Source organism: Chenopodium quinoa, unplaced genomic scaffold, assembly GCF_001683475.1.
Source record: "Chenopodium quinoa cultivar QQ74 unplaced genomic scaffold, ASM168347v1, whole genome shotgun sequence".
Lineage (NCBI taxonomy): Eukaryota > Viridiplantae > Streptophyta > Magnoliopsida > Caryophyllales > Amaranthaceae > Chenopodium > Chenopodium quinoa.
In genome coordinates this window covers 496,680-514,605 of record NW_018743381.1, presented here as the reverse complement: position 1 = coordinate 514,605, position 17,926 = coordinate 496,680, and the positions used below count along the sequence as shown (strand labels likewise).

The 17,926-nt window shown below is 39.8% G+C and overlaps 1 pseudogene; it reads left to right on the top strand.

Moving 5' to 3' along the window:
* The first annotated feature begins 3,449 nt into the window (after positions 1–3,449).
* Positions 3,450–5,097, top strand: LOC110738202 (annotated as a pseudogene).
* Positions 5,098–17,926: the final 12,829 nt, after the last annotated feature.

Sequence of the window (17,926 nt, the reverse complement as noted above, 5' to 3'; positions counted from 1 at the left end):
CAAATAAATATATTTTAAAATAAACTTGTTGACATGTTATCATTATATCTATACGAAGGAGAGTAATTTCTAGCTTAGGGCTAAAACAAACATGGTAAGAAGTGTCAAATACTGATCCAATCAATTCAAATCTACCTGAATAAAGCCTATATGATTCCAAACGACATTATATGAGCCCGAGATATATCCCCTAAAATCTCAAGCCTTTTCGACACCGAATCCCGAAACCTCCAAAATTTCTCAAAAAGCATGGATATTAGCCTTCAATTTTGAAATTTTTTAACTTATTTTCGCACGAAAAATTAAAATTGCAGAAATGTTTACCGTGGTCCCTAATACTCTCCGGTAGTCCAATTGGGTGGGTGAAACCATCCAATTTGCCTTTAAACGACCAATTTACCGGTTTACAACTTGCACCGATTTCATTAACTCAGGCATACCATGAACATTTATTACAACAAATAATGATTATATATGGTTCCAAACAACATTATATGACCCCGAGATATGTCCCTAGAATTTCTAGACTTTTCGACACCGGGTCTCGAAACCTCTAAAATTTCTCAAAAAAACGTGGATAAATGTCTTCAATTTTGGAATTTTTTGACTTTTTTCGCCCGGAAATAAAAAATTCCGAAAAGTTTACCATAGTCTCTAATACCCTCCGGGAGTCCAACTGGGTGGGTAGAACCATCCAATTTACCTTTAAACGACCAATTTAACGGTTTACAACTTGCACCAATTTTATTAATTAATTCAAGCCTACCACAAACATTTATGACAACAAATAATGATCATATTTGGTTCCAAATGGCATTATATGACCCTGAAATGTATCTCATATAATTTCAAAACTTTTCAATACCGGGCCCCGAAACCTCCAAAATTTCTCAAAAAGCGTGGATATTAGCCTTCAATTTTGGAATATTTTGACTTTTTTTCGCCAGGAAATAAAAATTGTCGAAATATTTTCCATGGTCCCTAATATCCTCCGGGAGTCTAATTGGGTGTGTTAAACCATTCAATTTGCTTTTAAACGGACAATTTGCCGGTTTATAACTTGTATAGATTTCATTAACTCAAGCCTACTACGAACATTTATGACAACATATAATGATCATATATGGTTCCAAACGGCATTATATGACCCCGAGATGTATTCCCTAAAATCTTAAGCATTTTCGACATACATCGAGCCTGAAATCTCCAAAATTTCTCAAAAAGCGTGGCATTAGCCTTCAATTTTGGAATTTTTTGACTTTTTGCGTGGCATTAGCCTTCAATTTTGGAATTTTTTGACTTTTTCGCCCAGAAATAAAATGTTGCATAAATGTTTACCATGGTCCCTAATACCCTTCAAAAGTCCAATTGAGTGGGTGGAACCATCCAATTTATCTTTAAACGGTGAATTTACCGGTTTACAACTTGCACCGATTTCATTAACTCATGCATACCACGAACATTTATGACAACATATAATGATCATATATGGTTCAAAATGGAATTATATGACCCCGAGATGTATTCCCTAAAATATCAAGCTTTTTCGATACCGGACCCCGAAACCTCAAAAAATTCTCAAAAAGCCTTCAATTTTGGAATTTTTTGACTTTTTTTCGCCCGAAAATAATAATTGTCGAAATGTTTATCATAGTCCTTTATAATCTCTGGTAGTCTAATTAAGTGGGTGGAACCATCCAATTTGCCTTTAAATAGCTAATTTAACGATTTACAACTTGCACCAATTTCATTCATTCAAGCCTGCCACAAACATTTATGACAACATATAATGATCATATATGGTTCCAAACGGCATTATATGACCCCAAGATGTATCCCCAAAAATCTCAACTTGTATGGACACAATAATTTAACATGTTTGATAATTCAAATTTAAAATAGATCCAACCCAATCTAGACAATACACCCGAATTGACATCTACAAACATAATAGGGCAAGTATATATGGTCGAATTTAATTTAATGGTGGCCTACTAATTTAAGTGTGAATCAAAGAAATTGTACTTTGTATTATATATGGGATGGGACTATGTCATATTTGATTATACCCATCATTCCATCAATTCATCATTAAAAGTGAGTCCACTTTACAAGTCTAAGGTGGTTCAATTGTAAAATCATTTGCAATAATAATAAGAGGCCAGAGTAGTCATCTTTTAACTTTATAAAGTGCTAAACTCATTCACGAACTTTTAATCCATTTATCTATATGGTGCACTTATATGTTTCGTTTGAATAGGTTACACTTCACCAGATTGAAAAGAGAAAGCAAGAGAACTTTTTTTTTTTTTTGGTTTTATATAGTATATATTATTATTTTCAAAGTATATATAGTCGACCAAATGAATGGATGGAGGAGATTTAAAAACTAAAGTGTATGGTTTGAATTGAAAATTTATAGTGGTTATAAATCTTATAATATTGTATAATAGCTATTGTAAAACTATCCCATAATTTTATAGTAGTAAGTTTCTTCGACACGGCATTCGTTGGTACACTACTGAATAATTAAATGTAAAGTTCATTAATTAATTCAAGTAAAAGCTTTGGTCAAATAACTTTTGGAACTTCAAGAGGTAAGTCTTTTTATACGTAAATATTATCATGTGATGCATGACGCTTAACCTTGCAAATTGAGTAAATTATATTTTGGACTTCAATTTGTATTTAAACTATTGGTCGATTTGATTATGTTACTGTAACTAAATTTTAAACTTTGGAATAGACATCTCCTATACGAATAACAAAAGTGTTGATGAAGAAAAAAAAATCCGGCCAATTTCTTTTTTAGAATCGGATTAAATAATAATGATCTTGGTAAATACGTAACTCTAAACACTTTCGTATTATTTACTTCCTCTATTCTAAAATAATTTATACCCTTCTATTATCATATTTATATACAAAGTACTTTGCATTGACTATACATTTTTATTGATGTACAGAGTATTAAAAATTAACAATACAGCATAATCATATAAAACATTTTTAGATCGATACTCTGTAGGTGTTAATGTGAAATTCATAATATTATTAACTTTTTTTTTATCCCAATTTAGAAATTCAAATGCCTTGCTTTTCAGATCGAATCAAATCGAGTTCCTGAAAATTGAAGACAAGCAATTACAAAAGATGGGTAGTTTATCATGGCCAAGCAAGATGCATCACATGCATGTGATGTGATTAAAAAATATGACTACAAATTTTGCAGGTTTATTAGTCTTTGATTATTGTTAGTAATATAAACAATTCAAGTGGATCTTTAATTTGTTTTTAAAGTGGATTCAAGGAGTTAACTTAGATCCATCATTCAGTAAGTCATGACAAAATTTTAAAGAATCTTTAATTTCTTATTGTGTGCTAACGTACAACATAGCGTAAGCTTCATGCATCATGCATTCGTTAGAAAATGGGGTACTAAAGTTTCTATAAAAGGCTCTAAGCTATTAATAAACTTCCTCATTCAATTCCTGTTCAATACAAGTAATCACCTCGATCATAAGTTGTATTTGGATCGGAGTTGAGTTTTATATATATAGTAGAGTTTTCAAGAAAAAAAAAATGGCAAATCAAGTTGATGGTAGTCATGAAAAGTCATTTAAACTACAAAGCTTTCATAAGTTTGTGCGATCAAACCCGAAATCAGATAAATTTAAGGTAAAAAGGTTCCACCACATCGAGTTTTGGTGTGGTGACGCATCCAACACGAGCCTCCTTTTTTCTAAGGGGCTTGGCATGCCTACCGTTGCCAAATCTGACCATTCTACCGGCAACCTTGTACACGCCTCCTACGTGTTGCGTAGCGGTGACCTCCGCTTCCTCTTCACCGCTCCTTACACTCAATCTTCGTCTCCAACGGCCTCCATACCTACGTTTAACTATGAATCCCACTCCTCTTTTATGTCCACTCATGGGTTTGGAGTTCGCGCTATTGCCCTTGAGGTGGACGATGCTAAGTCCGCCTACGCCACTAGTGTAGCAGCCGGGGCTCGCCCTTCCTCCCCTCCCATCCTCTTAGAGGACGGTCATACCCTCCTCGCCGAGGTCCATCTCTTCGGTGATGTAGTCCTTCGATTGGTCAGCCACGCACATACATCTATTTGCAACAACTTTCTACCCAAATTTACTCAAGTACATGGATCAGGAACCGAATTCGGGTTCAATAGCCTAGACCACGCCGCATGAAGCGTGCCTGAGCTAGCCTCCGTCATGGAATACATAATGAGGATAACCGGTCTCCACGAGTTCGTAGAGTTTGCAGCCGAAGACCTAGTTGGAGTCACCGAATCCGGACTCCAATCCGTGTTCTTAGCAAACAACGACGAATCTGTTTTCCTAAACTTCAGCGAGCCAGTGTATGGTCAGACAATTAAAAGTCCCATTGAGACGTTCATAAAACGTAACAACGGTCCAGGAGTGCAACACTTGGCTCTCATTACTAACGATATATTCAAAACCCTAAGAGAGATGAAGAAGACGTCATTATTCGACTTCATGCCACCACCAGAAGGCGATTACTACCAAAAACTAAAGGCGGTGGCTAGCGGTTTCTTAACGGAGGAGGAAATACAAGAATGCGAGGCGCTAGGGCTTAAGGTGGACAAGGACCATGAAGGTGTTATAATCCAAACATTTACAAAGCCTATTGGAGATAGGCTTACTATATTCATTGAGGTGATACAAAGAATTGGGTGTATGATTCAAGGAGAAGATGGCAAGTTTTATCAAAAGGGTGGGTGTGGTGGATTTGGCAATGGAAAGAATTTTAATGAGTTGGTTAAGTCATTGGAGAAATATGAAAGGACTATTATTACTACTCAGAGTTAATTAAACTCTTGATAACATTGATCAAGTGATGCGCAACATGCAAGTCCTATATATTGTGACAACATAATGTGGTTTTTCCGAAAAGTTCCTCGGGCTTGGGTTTCACTAACTCACTGGTTGTCTGGATGTGCTTGTCGTAGGCAATTGCTATATTTTCATTATTAGTTTTTTTCTTAGTTCTTTTGTAAAATAAAAAATAAATAAAATAAAATAAAAATAAAATAAACATAATGTGGTTTTATGTTTCAATTGCTCTTTTAGCTACATCATCAACATGGTTTTACCATATATATGCTATTATATTGTGGGTTTTACATGTTGAGTATACAATAATAATTATGAGTTGAGCCTTAATTAGGTTTCAACTGGTGAGTTATTGTGCTTTATTAGCTCTTTGATAAGTATAATGGTCATCAAACAGTATAACCTTTGACCATTTTATTAATGTATTATAAATACGGAATACATTATATTCGTATGTATTTTCTCTATTTTAATGTGTACTTGCAACATTTTTTCTTGGCTCATGAAATGATTATAAAACGTAAACGACCGAACTAAGCAATAAAATTTTAATTGCTTGTACAAGCTAACAACGTAACACTTTTTTCTTATTGACAATAATAAAATTATTATCGATTGACCATTTACTTAACTTAATATCTTTTTTTAAGTGCATGCTAAGCTGGTGTGTTTTTTAAGTAAATAAAATTAAGTAATTCCTAAGTGAAATCTAAATTTTTTTATGTAGAGAGTACTACAAGGGTATATTACAAAAACAGATTTGATCCATGTCAATCTTGGGTATAATCATCTAACCTAATTGATATTTACAAATGTTTTCAATAATAGTACTAGCTATTGTTTAGTACTTTGTATAATAATATATTTGAAAAATTCATGGTCGAATTTAAGAGGAACAATAAATTATTACCACCACAGTCACATGTAGCAATATTATTATTTAAGATATAACAAAATTTGTAATTAAAATTTGTATCACTATAAATAAAATGTAACTGCGCTAATGCACGAGACACATCATTTGTCAAAAGATACTCTTACTTAAACATGATCAACTAGATCAATGGGTTGGACAAGGCCACACATAATGCCAATGGCTATTTTATTTTAATGTGAATTGGTAAAAAAATAAGCGGACTACCATGTAGGTTGTCATCAAGGTTGTACCAGTTTCATGCAAAAAATTTAAAATGATATGATGCTCATTCAATTAAAACCCGAACCCAATCAATGATTGTGCACGGCTCATCTTAGATTTGGCCATTTCGTACCACATTTGACCAACTCACGTACCTACTTGACTCATCTTCGAGGCCGAAACCTCCAAAATTTCTCAAAAAGAGTGGATATTAGCCTTTAATTTTAGAATTTTTTGACTTATTTTCACCTATAAATAAAAATTACCAAAATGTTTACCATGGTCCCTAATACCCTCCGGTAGTGCAATTGGCTGGGTAGAACCATCCAATTTGCCTTTAATCGACCAATTTACCGGTTTACAACGTGCATCGATTTCATTAACTCAAGTTTACCACGAACATTTAAGACAACATATAATGATCATATATGGTTCCAAACGGCAATATATGACCCCGAAATGTATCCTATAGAATTTCAAGACTTTTCGACACCGGGCCCAGAATCCTCTAAATTTTCTCAAAAAATGTAGATATTAGCCTTCAATTTTGAAATTTTTGACTTTTTTTCGACCGAAATAAAAAAAATACCAAAATGTTTACCATGGTCCCTAATACCATCTGGTAGTCCCTTTGGGTGGGTGGAACTATACAATTTGCATTTAAATGACCAATTTACAGATTTACAACTTGCACATATTTCATGAACTCAAGCCTACCACGAACATTTATGACAACAAATCATGATCATATATGGTTCCAAACAGCAATATATGACCCCCGAGATGTATCCCCTAAAATTTTAAGACTTTTCAAAGTCGGGCCCCAAAACCTCTAAAATTTCTCAAAAAACGTGGATATTAGTCTTCAATTTTGGAATTTTTTGACTTTTTTTCACCGGCAAATAAAAATTGCCGAAATGTTTACCGTGGTCCCTAATACTCTCCGGGAGTCCAAGGGTTGATGGAACTATCAAATTTCCCTTTAAACGACAAATTTATTTACAGGCTTACAACTTGCACGAATTTCATTAACTCAAGCCTACCACGAACATTTATCAATACATATAATGATCATATATGGTTCCAAACGGCATTATATGACTCCGAGATGTATTTTCTAAAATCTCAAGTTTTTTCGACAACGTCCCCAACCTCAAAATTTTCTCAAAAAGCGTGGATATAAGCCTTTAATTTTGGAATTTTCTTAACTTTTTTTCGCTCGGAATTAAAATTGTCGAAATTTTTACCGTGGTTCCTAATACCCTCCGGGAGTTCAATTGGGTAGGTGTATCCATCCAATTTGCCTTTAAACAGCTAATTTACCAGTTTACAGCTGGCACTGATTTCATTAACTAAAGCCTTCCACTAACATCTATGACAACATATAATGATCATATATGGTTCCAAATGACATTATTATATGACCCCCCAGATATATTCCTTAAATTCTCAAGACTCTGTGACATCGGGCCCCGAAACCTCAAAAATTTCTCAAAAAACGTTGACATTAGCCTTCAATTTTGGAAAATTTTTACTTTTTTCGCTAGAAAATATAAATTGCTCAAATTTTTACCATGGTCCCCAATACCCCCCGATAGTCCAATTGGGTGGTTGGGAACCATTCAATTTGCCTTAAAACGGCTAATTTACCAGTTGGCAACTTGCACCAATTTCATTAACTCAAGCCTACCACAAACATTTATGACAACAAATACTAATCATATATAGTTCCAAACGAAATTATATGACCCCGAAATTTATTCCCTAGAATATCAAGGCTTTTCGATACCGGACCCTGAAACCTTCAAAATTTCTCAAAAGCGTGGATAATAGCCTTTAATTTTTGAATTTTTAGACTTTTTTTCGCCCGAAAAAAATAATTGCTGAAATGTTTACCATGGTCCCTAATATCTTCAGGAGTCCAATTGGGTGGGGGAACCATCCAATTTGCCTATAAACGGCCTATTTACCGGTTAATAACTTGCACCGATTTCATCAACACAAGCCTACCACGAACATTTATGACAACAAATAATGATCATATATGGTTCCAAACGGCATTAAATGACCCCGAAATGTATCTCCTAAAATTTCAAGACTTTTTGACACCGGGATTCAAATCCTCCAAAATTTCTCAAAAAACGTGAATATTAGCCTTCAATTTTGAAAATTTTGACTTTTTTCGCCCAGAAATAAAAATTGCCGAAATGTTTACCATGGTCCCTAATACCGTCCGGGAGTCCCATTGGGTGGGTGGAACCATCCAATTTGCCTTTAAACAACCAATTTACCGGTTTACAATTTGCAGCGATTTCATTAACTCAAGCCTACCACGAACATTTATGACAATAAATAATGATCATATATGGTTCCAAACAGCATTACATGACCCCGAGATGTATCCCCTAGAATTTCATGACTTTTCGACGCCGGGCCCCAAAACCTCTAAAATTTCTCAAAAAGCGTGGATATTAGTCTTCAATTTTGGAATTTTTTTTTACTTTTTTCGCCCGGAAAAAAAAATGCCAAAAATTTTATCATGGTCCCTAATATCTTCCGGGAGTCCAATTGGGTTGGTGGAACCATCCAATTTGCCTTTAAACGGCCAATTTAATTACCGATTTAAATCTTGCACGGATTTCATTAACGCAAGCCTACTACGAGCATTTATGACAACATATAATGATCATATATGGTTCCAAACGGCATTATATGACCCAGAGATGTATCCCCTAAAACATTAATATTTTTCTACACCGGGCCCCTAATCCTCCAAAAGTTCTCAAAAAGCGTGGATATTAGCCTTTTATTTTGAATTTTTTTGATTTTTTTTCGCCCGGAAATAAAAATTGCCGAAATGTTTACCATGGTCCCTAATGCCCTCCGGGAGTCCAATTGGGTGGGTGGAACCATCTAATTTGCCTTTAAACGACCAATTTACCGGTTTACAACTTACACCGATTTTGTTAATTCAAACCTACCACAAACATTTATGACAACAAATAATGATCATATATGGTTGCAAACGGCATTATATGACCCCGAGATGTATCCCATAAAATTTCAAGACTTTTTGACACCGGGCCTAGAAACCTCCAAAATTTCTCAAAAAACGTGGATATTAGTCTTCAATTTTGGAATTTTTTGACTTTTTTCACCCGAAAATAAAAATTGCTGAAATGTTTACCATGGTCCCTTATATCCTCCGAGACTCTAATTGGGTGTGTTGAACCATTCAGTTTGCTTTTAAACCCCCAATTTACTAGTATACAACTTGCACTGATTTACCGGTTTACAATGGCCAATTTAATTAAATTGCATCGAACTCCACTTGAACCGAAATAGACTCAAACCCGTTTTAACCCGTCAAAACCCGAATTTAACCCGACTTGTTATTAACCTGACCTGAATTCAACCCGACCTGCTCCTAACTGGACCCGAATTTAACCCAACTTGTTACAAACCTGACCCGAAATCAACCCAACTTGTTATTGACCTGACCCAATTCAACCCGACTTGTTATTGACCCGACCCAAAATTTACAATACCTATTACTTACCCAACCCAAAAATTCAACCCGATCTGTTACTAACCCGACTCGAAATTAACACGACTTGTTATTGACCCAATCTAAATTCAACCCAAATTGTTCCTGATCCGATTTCAAATCACCTTAAATATTATTGTTGATCAAAGTATTTTGTCTTGGGAGACCAAGTCGGTCCAGGCCAACAAAAGAGACTTGACTTGGAAATGACCCGACCTGATTGTAACCTGCAAATTATTGAGTCTTGTGACTGATGTTGAAGATTGCTCGATCCGTTAGCCAGCTATTACCTATGAAGTTCATAAATCGATATCTATTTCTAGATGATCAGATATCTAGTTTTACAATTTGTTGTTATGTACTGTACTTAATACAAGTATTTGTGTTGCTAATAATGTTGGGATGCCTTTGGACCAGTCCAGTGCTCAATATCTATGTCTAGATGATCGGATATCAATTTTCACAACTTGTTGTACTGATACTACTTGGTTTCGCCTTTAAACCGGTTTAAAGCTCAATATCAATCTCAAGATCAGATACATTTGACAATTTGGTATAATAATGTAGAAAATTGTTCTCTGCTTTGATGTTTACTTAATCCTTGTTTGGTACATGTCTTATAGCCAACAGTTTGGTCTGACTTTGGCTTTTGGATGATTTTACAAGTATTCAATTAAGCTATAATGGCTTAATTTACTCATAAAATTTCAAAGGATTGAATTTTTTCAACATATTAGTTTAACTATATCATGCTAGCATCCAGCTCAAACAATTAATTCTACCAAAAATTACAGAAGTCAAGTGAATTATGGGTGATTGCAGCCTAAAAGTGTTAATTACATTTGAGACGTAAAACAACCACTATTGAAGCATTTGGAGCCAAATTGTCACTTTTGCAAAGATTATGGTGCTACATTAATACATTTTACTTTACTCATATATGATATATCTATACCTGTTTCGGGTGAAAACAATGGGACCTTGTCGAAGGTCCGATGAAGTGGAGAAGACTGGATTCGATCCAAGTGATGTTGGGCCGAAGGTTTCCTGCACAGTAAACACACGTAAACTAGCCTCGGGGGTGTTGCCGAGGAAGGCCCCTCCGATGCTAAAGTCAGTACAGTGTGTAGAAAGAGAACACTATGCAAGAGAATTAATTGCTTGAGGCTTTTCTTGAATGAATGTACAAATGTAATATTGATGGCTTTTATACCTTTGCATATATGGAGAAGTTGGGCCTTAACCCAATTGGCTTGCCTTGAGGACTGATCTTTGACTTTAGCACAATTGGAGAGATGAACCTTGACCTAAGGCTTTTAATTGGATCATTTAATGCCTAGGCCCAATTGGACTAAATTGGACCCAAACAACTTGCCCCCCAGACCCGATTTGGAAGGATGACGGGTCGGGTTTGATTTAATCAGAAAAGGAGGGAAGTGAATGATTTAATTAATCCAAAAATTTGAATTTAAACCGTAATTAATGAGATAACAACAGTTAAGGCGAATAATTGTGGAAGTTGGACGAATAATGGGCAGTTTAATCGCAAGGTCGTGTGTTTAACGGTTACTTAGTGGGGTATTTAAGAGAAATTGAAACGCGGACTCCCCGTATTCCCATTTCTGGAGATATAATTAGAGGCGCGTCATCTCTCCTCACTTATTCACCAACACAAACCCAGAATTCTCGAGAGAACCCAAGAACCCGCATCAAAACTTCGCAAATTCCCCGAGCATTAAGCTTAGAAACTGAGACTCGCCACTACCAATTCGTAAATCGGCAACTTTCGCTTCAGATTAAGGTAAATTCCTTTGATTTTAGTTTATTTTTCTTCAAATTTGAACTCCTTCCCCTTTTTTCGACTTTTTTCTTCGAAATTATCAATGGCGAGAGGAGTTAGGGGTAGAGCCCGTGCTCCAAGAAGAGCAAGGCCAATTCCCGATCCCAGGAACAGGATTGGGACCTGGAATGGACAAAGAGCAGAGTCTGACCCTGCTGAAGGGATTAGGGCGACTCCAATTTCCTCGGCTCCTCCTCAGAGAACGGAGGGGTCAAGCGCTTCTGGGCGGGACGATGAAGTTCCCGCTGTCCTTTGGGATATCCTTCCCGGGTTTTCAGAGTGGGAGGATGCCGAAGTAGCTTCGGCCATGATAAAGAACCGCCCCTACTCATGGTGGGTGGAGAATGCCGAACAGTATCGGTTTGCCGAACAAATTGAGTTGCATTACGGCATCCTTGAAGCTGATGGGTATTGGTGCCGAATGCCCGTGGCATCCGATAGAATCCATCGTCCACCCCCGGGGTATGTGGGGGTGTACACAAGACAACTTCAGTATGGGCTGAGGTTCCCTTTGGACGTATTCGTCCGAGACTAGCTGATCCATTACAATATTTCCCTATGTCAGCTAACTCCTATTAGCATCCGAAGGGTGATGACATACTTATGGGTCTGCAAGTTCTTCAGGTATGTGTCGAACCTGCACTGCTTCAAAAATCTTCATCGGCTAGTGCCAAATATTCAAAGTGGGCACGGAAGTCATGGTTCTGGGTGGTACCGGATTGAGTCTCGGCCCCAGTACCTAACCATGTGGCCGAACGACTCTTCAGACAAGGACTGGAGAGGTCAATGGATTTGGGTTAGGGCACCCACGGACCCGGGCCACCCTTGCGTCTTCAGCGCTCCCCGATACCTTGCTGAGCCTGATCCCGACATGGGAAGTTTAGGTCCCCCCGCAGATAACGGCCCAGATTCGAACCTTAATCAACAGAATATCTTCGGCAAGCTGCCGAACCGGGGGGGCAGCGGCCGAATGCAGCATATCCTGGAGACTTGGCTCCCCGATACGCATTATGTTTTCCAAGAGAACATGCTAGCAGCTGTCGGCCTCAGCCGAAAGTTTAAGGATGGTAAGCTTCTTCGGCTGGGGCCGAGGCTTTTTAATTATCTCTTTTTCTCCTCTCACTTCGCTTTTTTATGCTGTGCCAACCTAACTGAACTGACCTTTCCCCTTTTCTTTTTCAGAGCGGGACGAGACCAACGTCGGCATTAACTACGCTCGTCTTGGTGTCAACCGAGAACGAGTTGTAACTGATCGGGCCCCGTCTATCACTGAACCGAGGCATAGAGAAGTTCATCTAGACTCTTCCCACTTCCAAATTGAGGTTGTTGCTCTGTATCAGAGGCAGAAGCCTTGGTGGAAGAAGAGAGATCCCTGGTTTCAGCTGCTGGACGAAGAAGCTGAAGCTGCCCGTACGGCCGAAGAGGTTGCACGGGTTATTGAAGCTTGTGAAGGAGGAGAAGGGTCCTCCAAGGCTGCTGAAGAAGAAGCTGCAGCTAGGGAAGCTGAAGAAGACGAGGCTTTGCTGAAGACCTCGGTGAGCTTTCAGACTTAATTTTGTCTGTTTCTGTTTGTTGTTTTGTTGTTTTTGTTTTTTTTTTTTACTCACATTCTTCCTCCCCCCCTGTCTTTTACAGTCTGAAGAGAGTAATAGACACAGAGAAGGGAAAGCCCCTGTTCGTCCCGAAGACCAGATACAAGAAGAGTCCTCAGACTCAGACATGGACGAGCAGCCGCTTTAGAAAAGGCGTCGAAGAATGGCCATCATCGGCCCCCATGACTTTCAGCGGAGGCCGATGACCATCGGCGTCGAAATAAGGGAACCCGAGGAAGGCAATGGATCGTCGAGGGTTCCCCGGCCACCACCTCAATCACCTCCAAAGACCCCTCCGCCACTTCCCGAGATGGAGGTGGATTAGAAAACTCCCGAACCTAAGGGAGGGGTCCAAGAAGAAGTTCAAGAGAGTGCTGCTGAGCACAAGAATGAGGATGTCGTGATGCCCAGTGCTGAGGGTTTCACGGCAGACATTGCAAGAGAGGTTGAGGCCTTCGTCCTCACCCCTGAAGAAGAAGAAGTCATAATAATTGACTCTTCTGAGAAGGAGGATGTTGAGCCATCCAAAGTTAAAGAAGCTCCATCGTCATCCTTTCCTTCCTTCCAGACTCTGCAATCTGGAGAGATGGGTTTCTCGGCCCCCCGAATTCCAATCCCAGATCACATCTGGGACCTCATATGGGGTCAGAACCGAGAAGGTGCTGCAGCCTACTTCGGCGATTTTGCTGGCATGTCCGAAGTAGATAGGCAAGAATTTGGTCGCTGAAGGCCACTGCTGGGATGGGCGAATCCAGCAGATCAGTTCCTGACCCAGCCAGGTCTAACCAACTACTGATGATGCAGGTGATTTTCCTTGCCTTTATCTCCTTTAAAATCCAGCTCTTTAATTATCATTATTATTATTATTTTTTATTTTAACTTGTGCTCCTGTTTTCAGTTCGTGCACAATCAGACTCTCACTGTAGAGCTGATAGATACCCTACAAGATAGGGTAGACGCTGCCGAGCACGACAAAAAGGTAGTCGAAGAGGAGTTAAAGCTTGCTAAGCTGAAGCAAGCAGCAGCTGAAGAGAAGCAGTAGAAGGGTGAAGAATATGAGAAAAAAGTTGTTGAAGCCCTCAAAACCTTCTGCGATGCTATGGCAAGGAAGTTTTTCCCCCACTGATGGAAGGGGAAAAATTCCTCCAAGAGCACATGGGAGTGGACATCTCCAAATTCAAGGCTACCATTGAGAGCCAAATCCAGGAAGGAGCTGCTGCACAAGCTGAAGTGCAGCAACAGCTAGAAGCTCTTGAAGCCAGCAGAATGGCTGCTGAAGAGATGCTCCAAGCCAGGGATGTCCAACTCTCAGAGGCTGCTGCTGCTGCTGAAGCTCAGAGAGCTAAGCTCCAAGAAGCTGAGGATCAGCTGATGGCCAAAAAGGAAGAAGTGGCCCAGGCTCAGACAGAGGCTTCCCAAGTTCAGCAGGAGCTGAATGAGCTGAAAGGTTCCTCCTCCAAGCTCGCCGATGAGCTGAAGAAATCCAAGGAAGACTTGGAGGAGACAAAGAAGAAGTTGGCTGATGCTGAGGCTCTACTCAAAGTCCGTGTCTATACCCAGGAAGAATATGAAATGGGTTTCAGAAACGGGTTCAGAGTGTGCCGAAGAGTCTGCCTTCATGCTGAGCCGAAGTTAGACTGGTCCAAATGTGCTGAATAGTTCTAGGATCCCGAAGACCCTCATATGAAGTATGCAACTCCAGTCGAAGCTGAAATCCTTAAGGCTGAGGAAGCCGAAGAAGAAGCTGAGAGAATGGAGTTGGAGGCTGAACAGAGGGAAAGGGAGGCTCGGCAGAGTGCAAAGCCTGCTTCTTCTGCTGCTGGGGCTGAGACCACCATGGGGCCCAACAATGCTGACCAGTCTGATCCTCGGGCTGAAGCATAGGAACTCGGGCAGTCGTCTTCAGAATCTTGCGGTTCATCATGCGCTCAACTTTAGACTTGCCGCTTTCTGAATTTTTGCCTTGTTTGTTTTTTGCTTCAGCTTGCCTTGTCGTACAAAACAGTTTATTTTTTTGCTTCTGTACGTATTTCGGCAGCTGTTATTTTCCGCTTGTGGGCGGCTGCCGATATAGTTTTTTAACTTATTTGAACTTGTAGCTCAATTTCTGAGCATGAATTATTAATTTGATGTTCTTTTCTTCAGCTGCTTTGTTTTTTAATGCTTTACTGTTTCTTCAATTCTGCTGAACATAAACTTGCACTGGTAGTGCTTCTTGCCCCCCCCCCCCAGAAATTGAAGTATGGCTTCAGCTGAATAAACAATTTCTTTATTTCTTAAAAATGGGTATTCGAAACACAGGGCCAACTGAAGGCAATGCTTCGGATAATGGCTTTCTGGGATACAAGGCTCAGTTAAGGCAATATCCCAGAATTGTCCATGGACTCATGCCTTTGGAGAACAAATCTTACTGAAGCTTGACTTCAGCTGAAAGACTAGAGTTCTTTAAAAAGACAAGTTTGTCAGCAATCTGAAACCCAGTTACCCGAAGGCGAAGGTTTCAGACGAGGCTGAATAAACAATTTCCAACAGTTGCTGTTATCCTTGATTTTCTGTCTATCATTGAAAAATGGATATCCGAAACACAGGGCCAACTGAAGGCAATGTTTCGGATAATGGCTTTTTGGGATACAAGGCTCAGTTAAGGCAATATCCCAGAATTGTCCATGGACTCATATCTTTGGAGAACAAGTCTTACTAAAGTTTGACTTCAGCTGAAAGACCAGTGTTCTTTAAAAAGACGAGTTTTGTCAGCAATCTGAAACCCAGTTACCTAAAGGCGAAGGTTTCAGACGAGGCTGAATAAAAAACCCTTAAAGAGTAGATAGAACCAAGAAAACTTTGAAAGGATAAAAAGTTGCAAATATTTATATAAATGGCGGCTCCAAGGCCTTTCATTAGTTCAAAATGTACTTACAAAGATTGTTCTGCCCCGAAGGATTTACACATGATATTTTTTCAGTACATCAGCGTTCCAGTGTTCTCGTTACTGAACAATCTTCCAGCTGAGAGACGCTGGATGACTCGTTACTGAAACGGGTCAGATAGTCTCGGAGGCTTTCGGTTTCCCCCTGTTGCAGACTCATGAGTTCTGCAGTAGTCTTCTCTCGGTGGTTTGCCGTGGAAAACTTGCTCCTAAATTTGGAGGACAGATCATCCCACCCTGTTATGGAGTCTTGCTTTACTCCCTTGGAGATCCACGCTTGCGCGACCCCCTTGAGAGTGGTTGGGAAATATTTGCACCAAGTCGCTTCGGATCTGGGGCAAAGATGCATATGAGTCTCATACGAGGCCACGTGGTCCTTCGGATCCGAGGTCCCGTCATATGTGATGTGCGACGGTATTTTAACCGTGGGCACGTGCTCTTCCAGTATCCATTGCTCGAATGGCGAACTGGCGGGTAGCATAACGGCCTTGCCCTTGTTCCTGGCCGAAGGGACCGCGCTCCGCCCTCTTAGAGAGGTAGGAGTGGTTTTCGTCCCTGGCTGGGAAGTCTGGGCCTCGGCCGCAGGGAACGAGAGGCGATTGTACACGCTCGGTTCCTTGCCGCCGAGTCGGTCGAGGACGCTTCGGCGAACAGTCTCATGTTGTTCCCGGTGAGTAGATTCTGGCCGAGAAGCTGAGCTGCTGCTCTTATGCGTTTCTGGTCGGGAGGATGAGGATCCTTTGAAAAATTGAGGGTTCTTTTTCCTCTCTTTTTCAGTTTTCCAGGTATCCTCTTCCCACTCTCCCAGTTCCCGGGAGGAAGGAAGCTTCCCACCATCACGGTCTAGCTTCCTCCGTTGATGCCGGGTATGCGGAGGAGTTCGATCACGAGGTGGTGGCATATTTTGTGCCCTCATTGCCTCCATGAGCACTACCAGCGCTCTTGCCACCTCCTCCGAGCTGGGCCCCGTCAAAGGGGTCCTCGGCCGAGTATGGGAATGAGAGCGCACAGTCGATGGTTGGCTTTGGGGCACTGAATGTGTCCTATGATCGGAATCACCCCTGCTAGACCGAGAGTGACTCGGCCTATGATGAGAGTTATGAATTACGGGAGAAAGGGAATCCTCCCTGTATGATCCTCCCCCCGAGCTGGCACCCTTGGGAGAGTTCCGGTCCGGCGAGGGTGATGGTGTAGGGGTTTTAGGCTTTTCGCCTGCTCCTTGACGGAGGCCTTTGCTCTTGCGGTTCTTAGCCATTGCTAATAAGATAATTGCAAGATGATCTTGGTTAGAAATTTGGCTTAAAGATTTTTGAAAGTCTTCCCCACAGACGGCGCCAAATTGTTTCGGGTGAAAACAATGGGACCTTGTCGAAGGTCCGATGAAGTGGAGAAGACTGGATTCGGTCCAAGTGATGTTGGGCCGAAGGTTTCCTACACAGTAAACACACGTAAACTAGCCTCGGGGGTGTTGCCGAGGAAGGCCCCTCCGATGCTAAAGTCAGTACAGTGTGTAGAAAGAGAACACTATGCAAGAGAATTAATTGCTTGAGGCTTTTCTTGAATGAATGTACAAATGTAATATTGATGGCTTTTATACCTTTGCATATATGGAGAAGTTGGGCCTTAGCCCAATTGGTTTGCCTTGAGGACTGATCTTTGACTTTAACACAATTGGAGAGATGAACCTTGACCTTGGGCTTTTAATTGGATCATTTAATGCCTAGGCCCAATTGGACTAAATTGAACCCAAACAATACCTAAAAAGTGTTTTGAAATAAGTTCACATATAATGTGCTCGTTTCACTCAACGAGTCTTTCATTTCATACATAGAAAAAAAAAACTTTTGATAATCTGAAAACTAGTTGATTACTTCATATTAAACTCATGTATGTAATATTTAATCCTCCCATAATACCTAAACAATTTAATTTGAATCTGACTTTGTTCATTTTCCATAACCCGCCTATTATTCTAGGAAACACAAAACCTTCTAAGACTTGAGATTTTTCC